This window comes from Chelonia mydas, chromosome 7 (genome assembly GCF_015237465.2).
Source record: "Chelonia mydas isolate rCheMyd1 chromosome 7, rCheMyd1.pri.v2, whole genome shotgun sequence".
Classification (NCBI taxonomy): Eukaryota; Metazoa; Chordata; order Testudines; family Cheloniidae; genus Chelonia; species Chelonia mydas.
The window spans coordinates 54140903-54156037 of NC_057853.1; the positions used below are offsets into that span (position 1 = coordinate 54140903).

Here is a 15135-nt window from a genome sequence, read left to right on the forward strand (position 1 = left end):
AACTCACTGTGCATTTGTATGGTTGGTCCCTTTGGTCTCAGTGCTACTGTAACGTGGTTTATTTGGGTGAGGGACTCCAGGGAGAGGCCCTGGAGTAGGGTTGCCATACATCCAGTTTTTGACTGGAACACCCAGTTGAAAAGGGACCCTGGCAGCTCCAGTCGGCCCCACCGACTGTGCCATTAAAGGTCCGATTGGCTGCGCAGCGGGGGCCCAGGACTAAGGCAGGCTCCCTACCTGCCCTGGCTCCACATGACTCCCGGAAGTGGCCGCCAGGTCCCTGCAGCCCTTAGATGCTGGGGCGGCCAAGGACTGGGAGGCTCCGCACGCTGCCCCTGCCCTGAATGCTGGTTCTGCAGCTTCCACTGGCCGGGAACTGCGACCAATGGGAGTTGCAGAGGGCACTGCCTGCGGGTGCAAGGCAACATGCACCGTGCAGAGCCGCCTGGCCACCCACGCACCTAGAGGCTGCAGGAACCTGGCAGCTGCTTCCTCAGAGCTGTGGTAAGCGCAACCGGGACCGCACACTTTCCCCTGCACCTGAACCCCCTGGCCCTGCCTGGAGCCCCCTCTTGCACCCCAACCCCCTCCCAGCCCCACCCCCAGCAAGAGCCCTTAGCGTCCCTGCACACCAGCCCCCTGGCCCAGTCTGGGGTCCCCTCCAGCACCCCAAACCCCTCATTCCTGGTTCCACCCCAGAGCACCAGAGCCCATATCCCCTTCCGCACCCCAATCCCCTGCCCCAGCCTGGTGAAAGTGAGTGTGGGGAAGAGTGAGTGATGGAGGAAGGTGGGGATGGAGCGAGCAGGGGTGGGGTCTCGGAGAAGGGGTGGGGCAGGGGTGTTTGGTTTTGTGTGATTAGAAAGTTGGCAACCCTCCTGGAGCCATGACTCTGCCAGAAGAGTGGAGTGGAAGAGAAGCCCTGGAAGACGTCCTATCAATGGCTAGTGCCCAATGGGACTCTGTCCATGTGGGACATTGATACCCAGAAGGGGAGAGACTTTAAGGTGACCTGGCTGTAGGGCTGCTGCCACAGGCATGGAGTGACTACTTGCCAGCGGCACTAGAGAGGAGACAGTCCACTGAGCCACCACAGCCAGCCACGAAGGGCTGCTCCAGCGGTGTCTACTCTTCCGCGAGGGTTCGCAGGATCTGGCCCAGCAAGGGCACATGATTTAGTGACTGGCTCAATATCCTGAGACACCAGCCCAAGGCGTGGCCGGCACCAAAGCTGCTGATGCCACGCCGGGGCTCTGTGCTGGCAATCCTTTACAAGCTTTGCAAGGTCCTAGCGCAGGGCTCCATTCAGCTTCCTCCCCAGCTGTGACTGGGCCTGGGGAGCATGCCCTGCGAGCCAGGGGTGTATTCAGGGTGCTTGGACAGGTCTGTGCTGCTCAGGCTAGCAATGCTTGGTCTCACGGGTGTGGCTGAGGATTGACGGGGTAGCACGTGCACAGTGCTCTGGGTGTGCAAAGCAAGGTACGAACAGATAGTAACAATAGCTCACATTTACAGAGCACCGCTTACTCCAAAGCACTTGCCAAACGCTGTGGCCCTGATCCTACACACTGCTCCATGTGGGCAGGTTCCTGCACTCATGCTGGGCACTGACTCCTACAGGTTTCTGTGTGGGAGCACAGACCTACTCACCGGGAAGAGCAGGCAGCATTGAGGCATCTGCAGGGCCCTCGAGATGCAGCCACGCATGGGGTAAAGGATATCCAGCAAGCTCATTACCCAGATTGTCGGCTCTTTGGGGCCGAGGCTGTCTCTTTGCCCTGAGTTTGTACAGCACCAAGCAACATAGGGTCCTGGGCCAGGACTTACACTTCCAGGTGCTACCACAATACAAATTAATAGTCTCAACTGGCATGCAGCGTATGGCACAACAGGATGGAAAGGGGGCTTATTTTTGGCCCAGGACATGGATGAACCCCCCCCCCCCCCCGACTCTGGTGTACAAAAAGCCCCATATAAGCACTAAGGCTGAAACTTTCGAAGGAGCTCAAGGGACTTGGACACCTTATGGGCAGTGAATTTCAGTGCCTAACTCCCATAGGTGTCATTAACAATCCCAGCCCAGGCTATTATGCAAAATGCCAGGGGGATCTCTCGTATTAACACAGGGCAGACAAGTCACCCCTTCAAGGCCTCAGCCAAACCAACAGCCCCTGTGGGATATAATCTGCAGTGTGCCTCTGCTCCCTGTCAGGCCACATGACACTGGGGGGTGAGGTGGGAGTCAAGGTACTAAAGCAAATGAATGCTGGGAGAGGAAGATCTCATTTAACTGAGACCAGGATTCTGAGGCCAGGATCCTGGCTATTTCTAGGGCTCAGAAATCCATCGGAGTCATAACGGTAAGGGTTAAATAACTCCTGAGACTTTTTCGAGCACTCCTCCTTCAGCCGATCTCCAATGTCTGGGGCGGGAGCAGGAGGAAATGCTGGCAGGCCAGGTTATCTGCAGCGGTTCTTGTATCTGCCTCTGGTGCAGCTGCTACTGGCCATGGTTAGAGACAGGGCACTGCTCTGTTCCACCCAGAGATGCCCATCTAGCCAAGGCCCCTAGCACCATGGTATCGGAGAACCTCACAATCTTGAATGGATCTATCCTGCCAGCACCCTGGGAGGGAGGGAAGTGCTGTCATCCCTGATTGTAAACAGAGAGCCTAAATCCTGGATATGTAAAGGTATTTAGGCGCCTAACTCCCTGAGGAGTTAGGCACCCAAGGGTCCATCTATACTGCAGCGGGAGGGGTAACTTCCTGCTCGGATAAATGTACAGTACTGAGCCAGGATGCTAAAAATAGCAGTGTGGCCATGGGCGGCTGGCTGGGTACCATCCCACCCGAGATTCTAGGGACATCCTTGGCTGGCTAGGCTGAGTTGCCCCAACCATGTGCTATTTTCTTTATTAGCCTGTGAACTCAATCAAAGCGAGTGGGGCTACATCTGCCCCCACTGAGAACTACGCTTCCCAGCTGCAGTTGGACGTACCCTTAGTAACTTGCCCAGGGTAATTGTGGGAGAGCAGGAATTAAGCCCTGATTTCCCATCACCCAGGGTAGTGCTTTGACCACTGGTGAGAGAGAGGATTACCCAGACTGCTCCTGGAGTTGGAGATTGACAGCTGCTTATGATGCGGGGGAGGGGAGGGGGTTGCAAAACTAATTCAACTTTCCCAGTGTACTCCCTGTACTTTAAGCCCATGACTCTCCCTCTTCAACCCTCATGAATTAATCATATTAAATCCCTTTTTCCCCCAGCTCCAGGGCGGTTTGTGTGGTGTTTGGGATAGAATAATCCCCTAAGAGCCCAGCTGGTACTACTATCACTTACATAGTAAGACAGTTCCTGTGCCTTGAAGCTTGCAGCCTAAGCAAAGGCATGGTGGCTTGTCAGATCACACCAGCAGTTCCCTGCAGAGCCAGGAGCCCAGCTCTCTGAGTCCCAACCCAAGGCCCCATCCACTAGCAATGTTGCCTGCATTAGCACAGGCCCGATAGAAGGCATGTAACACATTTATTCCTCAGATTCTCTCTCTGCTCCCTGTATTTGCTTTTCACTCAGCCCCTTTCTCTCCATTCCTCTGCCCCTATTTTCCCTTCTCTTGGCCCCTAGGCAGAACGTGAACCCCAGCAGCATCAACATTTCCATCCAGCTCTCTAGCTCTGAACATTTGGTTGGGTTCAAAATCGGGCAAAATGACTTTGCTCTTCTGTAGCAAAACCCCGGCTAAGAATCAAGGATCCGAGTCGCTGAAAAGGCTCCCATTCAGTGGGAGGCCCAACGATGCGAATGCACGGAGCCAACTTCTGCAGTAAATCTAAAGCAAGAGGGTCTCCTTCCTATAGGAGATCTTCAGAGCACTCCGTTACTTCCTGTGGGTGATCCTTACCCAAATCTGAGCCCTCCTTCACTCACCTGCATGCTAAGTAAGGGATAGTCTAGCTACAGAAGGGAATCCAGGGCCCTGGCAGCTCAGGTAGTAGAGGGTATACATGGTCGATGTGACTTTGACTGGAAGCCCGGATGTGACTGAAGCCCCCGCCTTCCCTTCCAATCAGCCAGCATCCCTGCGAGCCCAGAATCTTTCTCTAATCAGCCCATTTCCCACCGATCGCTCCCTGAGGTTCTGTGGCTGCACGGGCTATGAGGTGTCTCTATCATTGGCTGTCAGGTGAAATCTCCCTAACAGCTCCAGCAGGCCTTTCTTTCTTTCTTTTTTAAAATTCCCCCGGGCTAAGGAAGGTCGTTTGAACAAATTGGAGCCGACAGACATTAACGTGGAAAAAAGCCCACTGCACCATGCTAAATTCCATTTAAAGGGAAGTGCCAGGCGAGGACAGAACAAAACAATGCGAGATTTGTCACTGTTACCATCAGCCAGGGAGAACCTTAGCTGCCTCCTTCACAGCAGCATGCTATGCCCGAATTATTATTAACATTACAGGGCCCCGTTGTGCTGGGTGCTGTACAAACTCCCCGCAAGGGGCAAGCTTGCAACCTAAATAGGTAAGACAGAGAAAGGAAGTGCTATTATCCTTGTTTTTACAGCTTTGGGGAACAGGATTCGAATTCAAAATGGCCTTGATGAATTGGAGCCGACAGACTCCAATAAAAATAAGTGTAAAGTACTTCGCTGAGGAAGGAAAAATCGAATGCACAGCTACCAAATGGGGAATAATTGGTGAGGTGGGGGTACAGCTGGAAAGGATCTCAGGGTTACAGTGGATCACAAATTGTGATTCAACAATGTGATGCAGCTGTGAAGAAGGTTAAATATCATTCTGGGGTGTCAGATGTAAGACACGGGAGGTACTTGTGTGCTCTGTTCAGCACTGGTGAGGCCTCAGCTGGAGTAGTGTCCAGTTCTGGGTGCCCCACTTTAGGAAAGATGTGGACAAATTGGAGAGAGTCCAGAGGAGAGCAACAAAAATGATCAAAGGTTTAGAAAACCTGACCTGTGAGGAAAGGTTAAAAAACTGGACATGTTTAGCTTTGCGAAAAGAAGACTGAGGGGGATGTGATAACAGTTTTCAAACATGTTAAGGGCGGCTATGACAAGGACGGTGATCAGTTGTTTTCGATGTCCACTGAAGGTAGGACAAAAAGAAAGTAGTTTGATTGCCCTTGCTGCAGTTTTAGTTTGGATATTAGCAAAAACTCTTTCAATCTATAAGGTTAGTTAGGCTCTGGAACAGGTAACCAAGGGAGGGGGAAGAATCCCCATCACTGGAGGTTTTTAAGAACGGGTTGGATAAACACCTGTCAGGGCTGGTCTAGGTTTACTTGATCCTGCCCCAGTGCAGAGGGCTGGACTAGGTGACCTCTCCCTTCCGTCACAAGCTGCTATGGTTCTAACTTGCTGGTCATAGCCCTTAAGGGGCCTCTACCAAACTGGGGACTGTTGGAATTCAGTACCGCTGTGGCCGTGTTCTCTTTTTTGGCCACACTCCGATTCTCCCTACACTGAGGCCATAAGGGAGGGTGGTATCTTCACTTCCCTTTCCGCCCTGTGCTGGGGAAATCCTCAGCTGGCTGCTGTAGGGCCTCCGTCCCCCATCAGTAATGTGAAGGGGCCATAACTGGGCCCGAGGATCTAGCCCCAAGTCCCTAGTGCTTTATGCTGTGCAGTTAGCCTAGTCCTGTACGTCTGTCACAGTGGCTTGTCCGTAAGTCTTTGAGTGGCTGAATGGCAAAGGTAATCTAGCCAAGCAGTTTCCATTGCTGGCTGCTCTGTAAAGGAGATCACAGGTGTGGGCAGGTATCAGCAGAAGCTGCCTTTGCATTCTGCTGGCAGCTGGAACATACATGTGAGGTGAAAGATAGATCGGCGAGGTTGAAGTGGGACATATCAATCTGAGTCTGTACAAGTGCTGATGAAACTTGTGCTCTCTCCGAAGATACTTCCTAATGTTTCCCATTCAATTTGTGCATAGTTTCTTTATGCTTTGCTTAGTGCCCTTGAAGCAAAGGCAATTGGTTTCTCCTCTCCTCTTGGCACCATGGGGGATGCAAGTTCTCCCAGCTCCATACCAGATGCATCAGACTCCAACTGTCCTGGCAAATTGGGATCAAAATGTGTTAACATCTCGGGGGCTAGCAACAAGAATGTCAGCCTCACCTGCCCGAGGTAGGGTGAGGAGATCATCAAAAGGACCCAGTCCCACAGCCAGAGAGGAAATGAGGTATCTATGCAACAGATCAGTGATCCTGGAAGAGAAAGGAACTGGCTCACACTTCTGGGAACTAAGGCTTCCACTTTGGCCATCACCTTTCTTTGGCCCTTGTGCTGCCATTGAGTGCACAGCCTCAAAACTCCCTGGAGAGCTGGAAGAATTAATACCTGCCGCTGCATCAGCCCACGAGCTTCCAGTCTCTGCAAGACTGGCATCTGGATTCTGGAGATGGCCACTTGGATAATTGTTGGCCATCTAGGCAGCTGTACTCCTGGCACTCTGCTCCAGACCTAGTCTGTAGCCCTCTCTAGGCAGGGCAGTGCTGGTGTTATCCCAGCACATACAGAAACGGGGGTATCGATGAACCCCTGTATGCATGATCGTTGTTAAACTCCTGGAGTTTCTTCTTCGCCTACATCTGTAATTAAGCTGGGCATGGGTAAATTTCACTAATCTTTGGCCTCCCCACTAGCTAAAGCATCAAAGAAATTTTCCTATGGGTATCATTCAGCAGTGAATTTTATAGCTGCTTGGAAAGTGTCACAGATTCAGGGGCACTGCCATTCTCTAACACTGGCACAACAAATGCTGCCCCTTTGCTATGTGTGACGGATGACCAAATGCCTGTCTTTAAATATTCCAGATCCACTTTGCCCTTTGTTCTGCTTGTGCATGATGCTGTCCTCCTGTTGCAGCACTTGGCCAGCTTCATGGTTAAGCTTTACTGCCCCGTCCTCCCATGGAAACAGACAGCCTGTTTCTGCAACAGTGCAGTTACACCTTCTTGACCTCTTGCTGGGATGTGGATTCCTTGCGGAGTCACTCAGGCCTTATCCATCACAAAGAGATGGGCTGTTACCCTGCACCACAAATACTGCCCATCTAGTGGTTCTTCTGTGGAGTTCAACCTACCCAGACACTTCTCTTCATGGTTTGCCAGCCAAGGGAAGGTGGCTGATCTTGCTATGATCCACAGTATCTAATGCAGCATGGCCCACCCCATGCAATCATGACTTAGGCCCCAAACCATGAGGCAGTGTTAAATGATGGGGGATTTTAAATAAATAAATGGGTGGTCTTTGTCTTTGCCTTCTGAGTTGCTGGAGCTCACGTTTTTAAGGCTTTCTCCTTTCCATTGTTTTAAATGGAAGCTGAGAGTCTTGCCCAATCCCACGACTTCAGGAGCTGGGGCTTTCAGGAACCCCCCAAATATTATGACCCTGGTGACTGAATCACAACACCGCTGAGTGATACTGCCGCTCCTGGGCCCTCTTCCAGCTAAAATCGTGCCGCTTCTGAAAATGGAGTCATCCAAACTCCATGCAAAGACCCTGAAACAGGACCAGCTTGGGCCACCTGGACTGCACTGAGCAGAGCCTCGCACTGTGAATGGCCCTATGGGAATACGTGGGACTCACTCAAGGTGGCTTTTCCTCCTGAGTTCTCTCTGGGCCAGATTTTGGAAATTCCCGCCCCGCCCCCCCCAATTTTTCAGATATTTCCATTAAAAAAAACCTCAGTGTTTTCCTTTTTCTACATTTTTGTATTTTTTTTCTCTCCCTTTTTTCCATCTGGCCATTGTAAAAATAGGGACACTGGAAAAACAAAGGGGGGTGAACCAAACCCCAAAATGGATTTTTTTTTCAGTTTTAGGGCTTTGACAAAAAAAAAACCTGGATAAATATAATATATATATTAAAAACAGAAAAAGACCAGTATGCCAGGGGTGACCAGCCTTTGGCTCCGGAGCCACATGCGGCTCTTCAGAAGTTAATATGCGGCTCCTTGTATGGGCACCGACTCCGGGGCTGGAGCGACAGGTGCCAGCTCTCCAGTGTGCCGGGGGGTGCTCGCTGCTCAACCCCTGGCTCTGCCACAGGCCCTGCCCCCACTCCACCCCTTCCCGCCCCCTCCCCGGAGCCTGCTGTGCCCTCACTCCTCCCCCTTCCCCTCCCCCACGAGCCTCCTGCACGCCACGAAACAGCTGATCAGGAGGTGTGGGGTGGGAGGGGGAGGCACTGATCGACAGGGCTGCCGTGGGTGGAAGGCGCTGGGACCCAGGGGCGGGGAGGAAGCTGATGGGGGGCTGCTGACGTATTACTGTGGCTCTTTGGCAATGTACCTTGGTAAATTTTGGCTCCTTCTCCGGCTCAGGTTGGCCATCCCTGCGGTATGCTGCCTCCGTTCCTGAATGACTCCCTGGTGGATTGGGTATGTTCCCAAGTATCTGACATTTCGCTTAAGACCTCTGCCATTATCTAGTGCATCTTAGTTGATTTGTTCATTGCTTTTGGAGTCCTTTGCAATGATTTCCATAGACACTGAGATTTCCACCGCTGCTGGTACAGTGAACATAGGCTGAGACGATGGGCCTTTGTGTTCTGCCTTGCTATGCAGGGGTAGACAAGCCTTTCTCAAAGGAAGTCGTTCCACAACACATCAAGCTCATGATGTTCAGTGGATCTCGTTGGCTGCCACCAAATTGAGACTACCATCTCCTGTTCTTAGTGTCTTTCCCAGAACTGGAATCTCCTGGCTATCACCAGCTGCTTTGGAGCCCAGTGTGACTGAAATACTGGCCCAAGGCATATATTTTAGTTCACGGGTGCCTGGTGGCACTGGAGAGGAAGGATGGTCTAGGATGAAGTTGCTGGAAGAGGGCTGGGAGGAAGCTGGGTTCTCTTCCCAGATCTGGGCAGGTCCGATAATCTCTCTGTGCCTGTTCTCCATGGTTAAAATGGGAATGATGGGACTTCCCTTGTCGCTGATTGTAAGCTTTTTGGGGGCGGAGACTGTCTCCCATTCTGTGTATGCACAACGGGGACCTGATCTCAGGGTGGGTCTGTAAAGCTTCTGAGCTATTAATAATAAAGTCACAGGGAGAACTTGTTTGCTGCACTTCAGTCAGGCCCGTAGGTACAATTCAGTCCTCCCACCGTGCATTCTCAGCTACAGAACAGTCAGTATTCAGCAGAATTAAAAAATGGGCAAACACGATTGTAAAATGGCAGAGATATCAGAGCGGCCTCTATTTAGCAGGTTTCAGAGTAACAACCGTGTTAGTCTGTATTCGCAAAAAGAAAAGGAGTACTTGTGGCACCTTAGAGACTAACCAGTTTATTTGAACATAAGCTTTCGTGAGCTACAGCTCACTTCATCGGATGCATACTGTGGAAAATACAGAAGATGTTCTTATACATACAAACCATGAAAAAATGGGTGTTTATCACTACAAAAGGTTTCCTCTCCCCCCACCACACTCTCCTGCTGGTAATAGCTTATCTAAAGTGATCACTCTCCTTACAATGTGTATGATAATCAAGGTGGGCCATTCCAGCACAAATCCAGGTTTTCTCCCCACCCTCCCCAACAAACCCACTCTCCTGTTGGTAATAGCTTATCTAAAGGGATCACTCTCCTTACAATGTGTGTGATAATCAGGGTAGGCCATTTCCAGCACAAATCCAGGGTTTAACAAGAACATCTGGGGGGGGGGGGGTAGGAAAAAACAAGGGGAAATAGGTTACCTTGCATAATGACTTAGCCACTCCCAGTCTCTATTCAAGCCTAAGTTAATTGTATCCAATTTGCAAATGAATTCCAATTCAACAGTTTCTGGCTGGAGTCTGGTTTTGAAGTTTTTTTGTTGTAATATCGCAACTTTCATGTCTGTAATCGCGTGACCAGAGAGATTGAAGTGTTCTCCGACTGGTTTATGAATGTTATAATTCTTGACATCTGATTTGTGTCCATTTATTCTTTTACATAGAGACTGTCCAGTTTGACCAATGTACATGGCAGAGGGGCATTGCTGGCACATGATGGCATCTATCACATTGGTGGATGTGCAGGTGAACGAGCCTCTGATAGTGATGTTATTAGGCCCTGTGATGGTGTCCCCTGAATAGATATGTTTAGCAGGGTTTGAAATGGATCGATTTCCTGTGCTTTGGAAAAATTTCTGCCACATTTTTCCTTTAACCAGAATCTTTTTCCAAAACCACTTTCACAGGCCAAAACCCTTGTCTAAAATAAAATGTGGTTTTAAAAAAAATTCAGTAATAAATGTTTGCAGAACATTTCATGGGAAATTTCATGGACGTCAACCATTCGTCATGCAAAGTTGGGTTTGCGGGGGCGGGGAGAGGGGGTTTGTGATGAAAAGTCTCTTGCTAAAATTGTTGCCCAGTTCTGCCATCCTGTGTAGAAGCCCAACTGAGTGATAGGGGCTGCGGGGCTGGGGCAGGGAGACTGGCTTTGGGGGGTGAGGGTAGAGGGCCAGTGGCAGTGACTGTTGGACATGAGACGTGGGGGTACAGTGAGAATGAGGGAGGGGCATTGGGGTTACATGGGCAGACGGGGAGAGAGTTGATGAGGGCTGTGCCAGCAGTGAGAATGGGGGGGGGAGTGAGTGGGTGGAGGCAGTGGGGGGCAATGGGGATTTTGCAGGGCTTCCTTCTCCACCCCCCATAGACCACCCATCCCTCTCCCTGATGCCCCCCTACCCGCTTTGCCATCCTCTCTGCATCCACCTCTGTATTAGACATTTGCTTCCTTCCCATCCCCCTCCCCTATCCACCCCTTACCCCCCTGGAGGTATGCAGGCCCCCCCTTTATCTCCCCCAGCTCCTTCCCCCATCCCTCGCCGGATCCCGGCAACAAGTTTAATTGGAAAAGCCAAGGCTGCTGAGGGGGCTGGGAAGAGCCTGTGCCAGCTGACACCATGATCGATTACCTGGAACTCCACCTGACACTGAAATTAGGGGTTTTTAATGATAGGCCGACTCTCCCTGGATGTGCAATTCAAATGCTCTCCAAAGCTTCCCTGCGCCCATCAGGCGCTGCACGCAGTGGGAGACGCCACTCGCAGGTACTTTGTCTCTGTCACTGCTGAAAGGACATTGTTATTACCAACAACTCTTTGTATTAACCAGTCTCCTACCTAATAGACAACACTTTACGTTCTGCACCGTTACCCAGCCAGGGCTGCCGCGCACCGCAGACACAGCTTCCCCCCGGCTTCCCCTGAGCAAGGGAAACCGGGCCTCAAAAATAGATACCACAATGTAGGAGACACCCCAGTCCACATACATGCCCCCCCTCCCCACTTCTTCGGGGGAAGGGAATGGGGCTGGTTTGTCTCTGCTGGTGTCTGTCGCAGAGCCAGGCTTCAAGCACAAGGTGCGCGAGGGGTGATCAGGGAACTGTGGGGTTCAGGACCTGGCACTTTGCAGAGGGCAATGCTGGTTGTTGATGTTATCCTGGGGATAAGCATGGGATGAGCCCCCCCCCCCCCCGACCCCACTTCTGGAAGCGGGACAAGGTGCCACTCTAACGCCTCCCCCCATCCTAGTGAGATGGGACAGGCCACACCATACAACTCCCCCACCCCCGGTTCCATCTTTACCCATCGGAGGTAGCTCCCAGGTTGATTCCACCCAAGACCCCCACGGATTGCAGCACTGCTTTTGTGCAGAGGGATTTCTCTAATACGAGGGCGGGTTTGGGGGGTTATTCTCTGACCCCTGCCCGCTTCCCTTTCTTTATGGGACTCCCAATCCAAGCCCTGGCTTACCAGACCTTTGTATGCCTTTAGAGGGCAGAAAAGTGGCATTGGCATGGCTGATCCAGGAGGCTGGCAGCTGCAGCTGATTCTCAGGGCACAGAAGTTGTCCTTTCTCACGGGAGCCTCAAACCAGAAAAAGAGATTTCCTTCCAAAGACTGACTTTTCTCTCCCGCCCCAGCCTCTCCTGAGAGCATTGGTGCAGGAGTATTAGCTAGGGGGAGGTGTGGTCTTTCTCAGCAGGAGATGCTATAGGAAATAGAGCAAGAATACTGGGTGTCGTGGGGGTGCTGTAGCAAAGGGGGTAGCGGAACGGTCTGTGAGGAGCTGGGAATTCACTGCTACTCCAGTCCCAGTCTTTCCCAGCAGGAGGTGCTGCAGGGAATGGTATAGGGACACTGGCTGGGGGAGCTCACAGCTACTCCAGTCCTAGTATCTCCCAGCAGGAGGCGCTGTAGGGAATGGAGCAGAAGCACTGGGGTTAGAGGGAATGGAGCAGGAGTAGTGGCTGTGTGGAGATGCTATAGAGATGGTGTAGGTGAGTTGCCTCTAGCAGCTCCAACTCCCAAACTCGCCCAGCAGGAGGCACTGTGAGGAAAGTGCCCACAATTACCCCAGTCCAGGTTTCCCCAGCAGGAGGTGCTATAAATTAAAAACGATATTGATTGGAAGGCAAGTGTGTTCAAATCTAGGACAGGAGTGTTTGAACTTGCCTTACCAAGAGGAGTCATGGCACTAGTTTAGACTCTACCAGCTTCCTCTCTATACCAGGGTATGAATGGGTTCCATGAAAGTGCCGCACAGAGTGAATTTTGGTGCCTTTGGGACACGTCGTTAGTAGCTGGAAAGACACGTCGTCCCTGTGTACTGCTCCATTCTGGCTTGGCTGTGGGGCAGCTGCCCCTTTGTGTTCCAGCTCGGCTGCCGAATGTGGCGCTGGGAGTAAGGCTCTTTCTCTGGAGGCACCTTGACGTTTGTTCTGTGTTTGGTGTTTGTTGTCCTTACTCAGGGAGGAAGCTCCTCGACACTGAGAAATGCCCATGCAGTGGGGAAACACAACAGCACCAGCCTTTTAATGTCACTGAGCCTGTGCAGAGCGATTCCTTCCTGCGCTTGGGCGGGTGGTGCGGCATCCTGGAGATAACAACACGTGCTGGCTCGCAGCGGCTGCTCCACAATGAGCCTGCTTCCAAAATGCCTCAGTTTCCCCAGCTGTCAATGAGAGGTGATACTTACTGTCTTTGCTCTGTGATCTTTGGATGAAAAATACCCCATAGGTGTCAAGTTGTTATCAAAATTAATAATAGCAATATTATAACTAAATCATAATAGTCTCTGCCTCTGACCTGCTGGGACTTGCCCAAGGTCATACTTCCCCTCTCTGTGCCCCAGTTTCCCGTCTTGTCTATTCAGACTGTAAGCCCTTTGGAGCGGGGATTGTGCACACTTTTATTATGCATACGTACAGTGCCTAGCCCAATGGAGCCTTGATCTCAGCCGGGCCCTCTATGGCTACCCCAATGCACATATTAAACACTCACCGTAATGCTTTACTATTATCATTCAAGGTCACGCAGCAGATAAGTAGCAGTGCAATCATTATTATTATTATTTTTTATTGTTACTATTTATTTCAAGGTCACACACAGCAGGTTAGTGGCAGAGCTAATATTTATTATTATTATTATTACTCAAGGACACACTAACGCAGCTGATGCGGCTTTCCTGTGCTCTGGTGCTGCCTGCACCCCAGTTTGGCGCAGCATGGAATCATTGCTGATGGTGGCTTTAAATGGCCCGCGTCAGCCACGTTCTGGGCCGTGTCCCTCGGGGCGCTGAGTGGAAAGGGGACATGTGTGGACAATGTTATCGGCATTCCCACATCACCCGGTGAGCAGCCCCTAATCTGAGGGGCGTGCAGCTATTAATGCCTTTCATAACGACAGATCAGATTGTATGAAGAGTTTTAATTGATGTCTATATCCCCGGAAACATAAAAACAGCCATGCAAACGTCGTACCACTATTATTTTATCAAAGGCGTTTGACGTGGCTGCTGCATAGAAGATGTCAGGGAAAAAATTCATGTCTGCGAGGCACAAACAGGCGAAGTAATGGGATATAAATCAAAAACAGTGAAAGGGGAAAGTGGTTAGTCGCAAGATCATAGAGTTTTCACTATAAGGGAGAGAGAAGTGAATTCTCAATACCAGCAGCCAGATCCCTTCATTCCTTGCTGCCCCCAGCTGCCTTCCTCCCTCCCTCGCCCCCCAACCACATACATCCCCCACTTTTCTCCCCAGGATACCAGAGTCCTGGGCAAAGGGCTAGAGCAGGTAATTGCTTCTGCCTGGTGCCACCGCCGGTCATGATCATTTCAAGCTATTTTCTGTTCGCCCACCAAAAATACAAGGAAATAACCCCAAAAAGAGGTGACCAAAGATGGGTTATAAACGATGGCTCTTTCTCACGGTTTGATGCATACGGTAACTAACAATGTGTTGTGCCTTCCTACCACCTTTCGCTCAACGATCTCAAAGCACTGCTTAATTCTCTTCTCAGTATCACCCCCGTCTTACAGGTGGGAGAAACAGAAGCCCAAGGTTGCACTGGGAGCCAGGGATAGAAAGCAGTCCTGATTCTGATCTCATTTACACTGGTGCAAATCAGGAATAATTCCATGGGAAGCCATTGTGGGATCAGAATTCACTCCCCTGCCTTCCAGCTCTAACCACTAGACCCTACTCCCAAAATACCCATTGTAACACTGGCTAATGGGCACGTCTCCCTACTCTGTTCAACCTGACAGGATGGTGCCCGCCACGCTTGGCTGGTGTGATTGGCAGAGTGGAAGGCGGGTTCTAAGTTCCTGTCTGTCATGGCGTGCTGTACCTACTGCCCACTAGCGAACCCGAGCCTTTGTTTCTGCTCGCGCCAGAATCCGATTCCCATGTCTTGCGGGCTCACTGGCTCAGCAGGAAAGAGCTCACAATGCCAAGATTCCAGCTGGGCACTGCTGAGAGGAAGCTCGCAAGTCGGCCTTGCGACCCGGGTGCCTGTGCCGTGGACTTGGGAGGGTGGGGTGCAATGACAGGGGAAGACAGGGAGAGGCAAGGGAGGAAAAACTGATGGATAAAAAGAAATTTGAAAAAAGTCAGAGAAATATTCAAACTGGAAAGTGATATTATAGAAAACTGTAGGCAGCACGCTTGAGTGCATTCAAATTTATTCAAACTCTGCGTCTGACATTGATGAATGCAACAGCTTTCCCCACAATATGTAGAGCGCACAGGGCATTTAGGATTGCAGCATCCCTTTTACTGCAGCTGTCTCAGGCCTGCCTCCTCATGCCAGCCCCCTCCTTGCCCCCTGAAAGAGAAGGCCAGGA

At 51.1% G+C, this 15135-nt stretch overlaps 1 long non-coding RNA gene across 2 annotated transcripts; it reads left to right on the top strand.

Annotated features, from left to right (window-relative positions):
- Positions 1-916: 916 nt before the first annotated feature.
- LOC119566812 lies at positions 917-13155 on the top strand. 2 transcript variants are annotated; one of them, XR_006292211.1, is made up of 4 exons: positions 917-1121; positions 8339-8395; positions 9954-10035; positions 12758-13155. It is a non-coding gene; the product is annotated as an uncharacterized LOC119566812 (long non-coding RNA). The 2 variants fall into 2 exon arrangements; XR_005226197.2 differs by lacking the exon at positions 12758-13155 and having other exon boundaries at positions 9954-10238.
- Positions 13156-15135: the final 1980 nt, after the last annotated feature.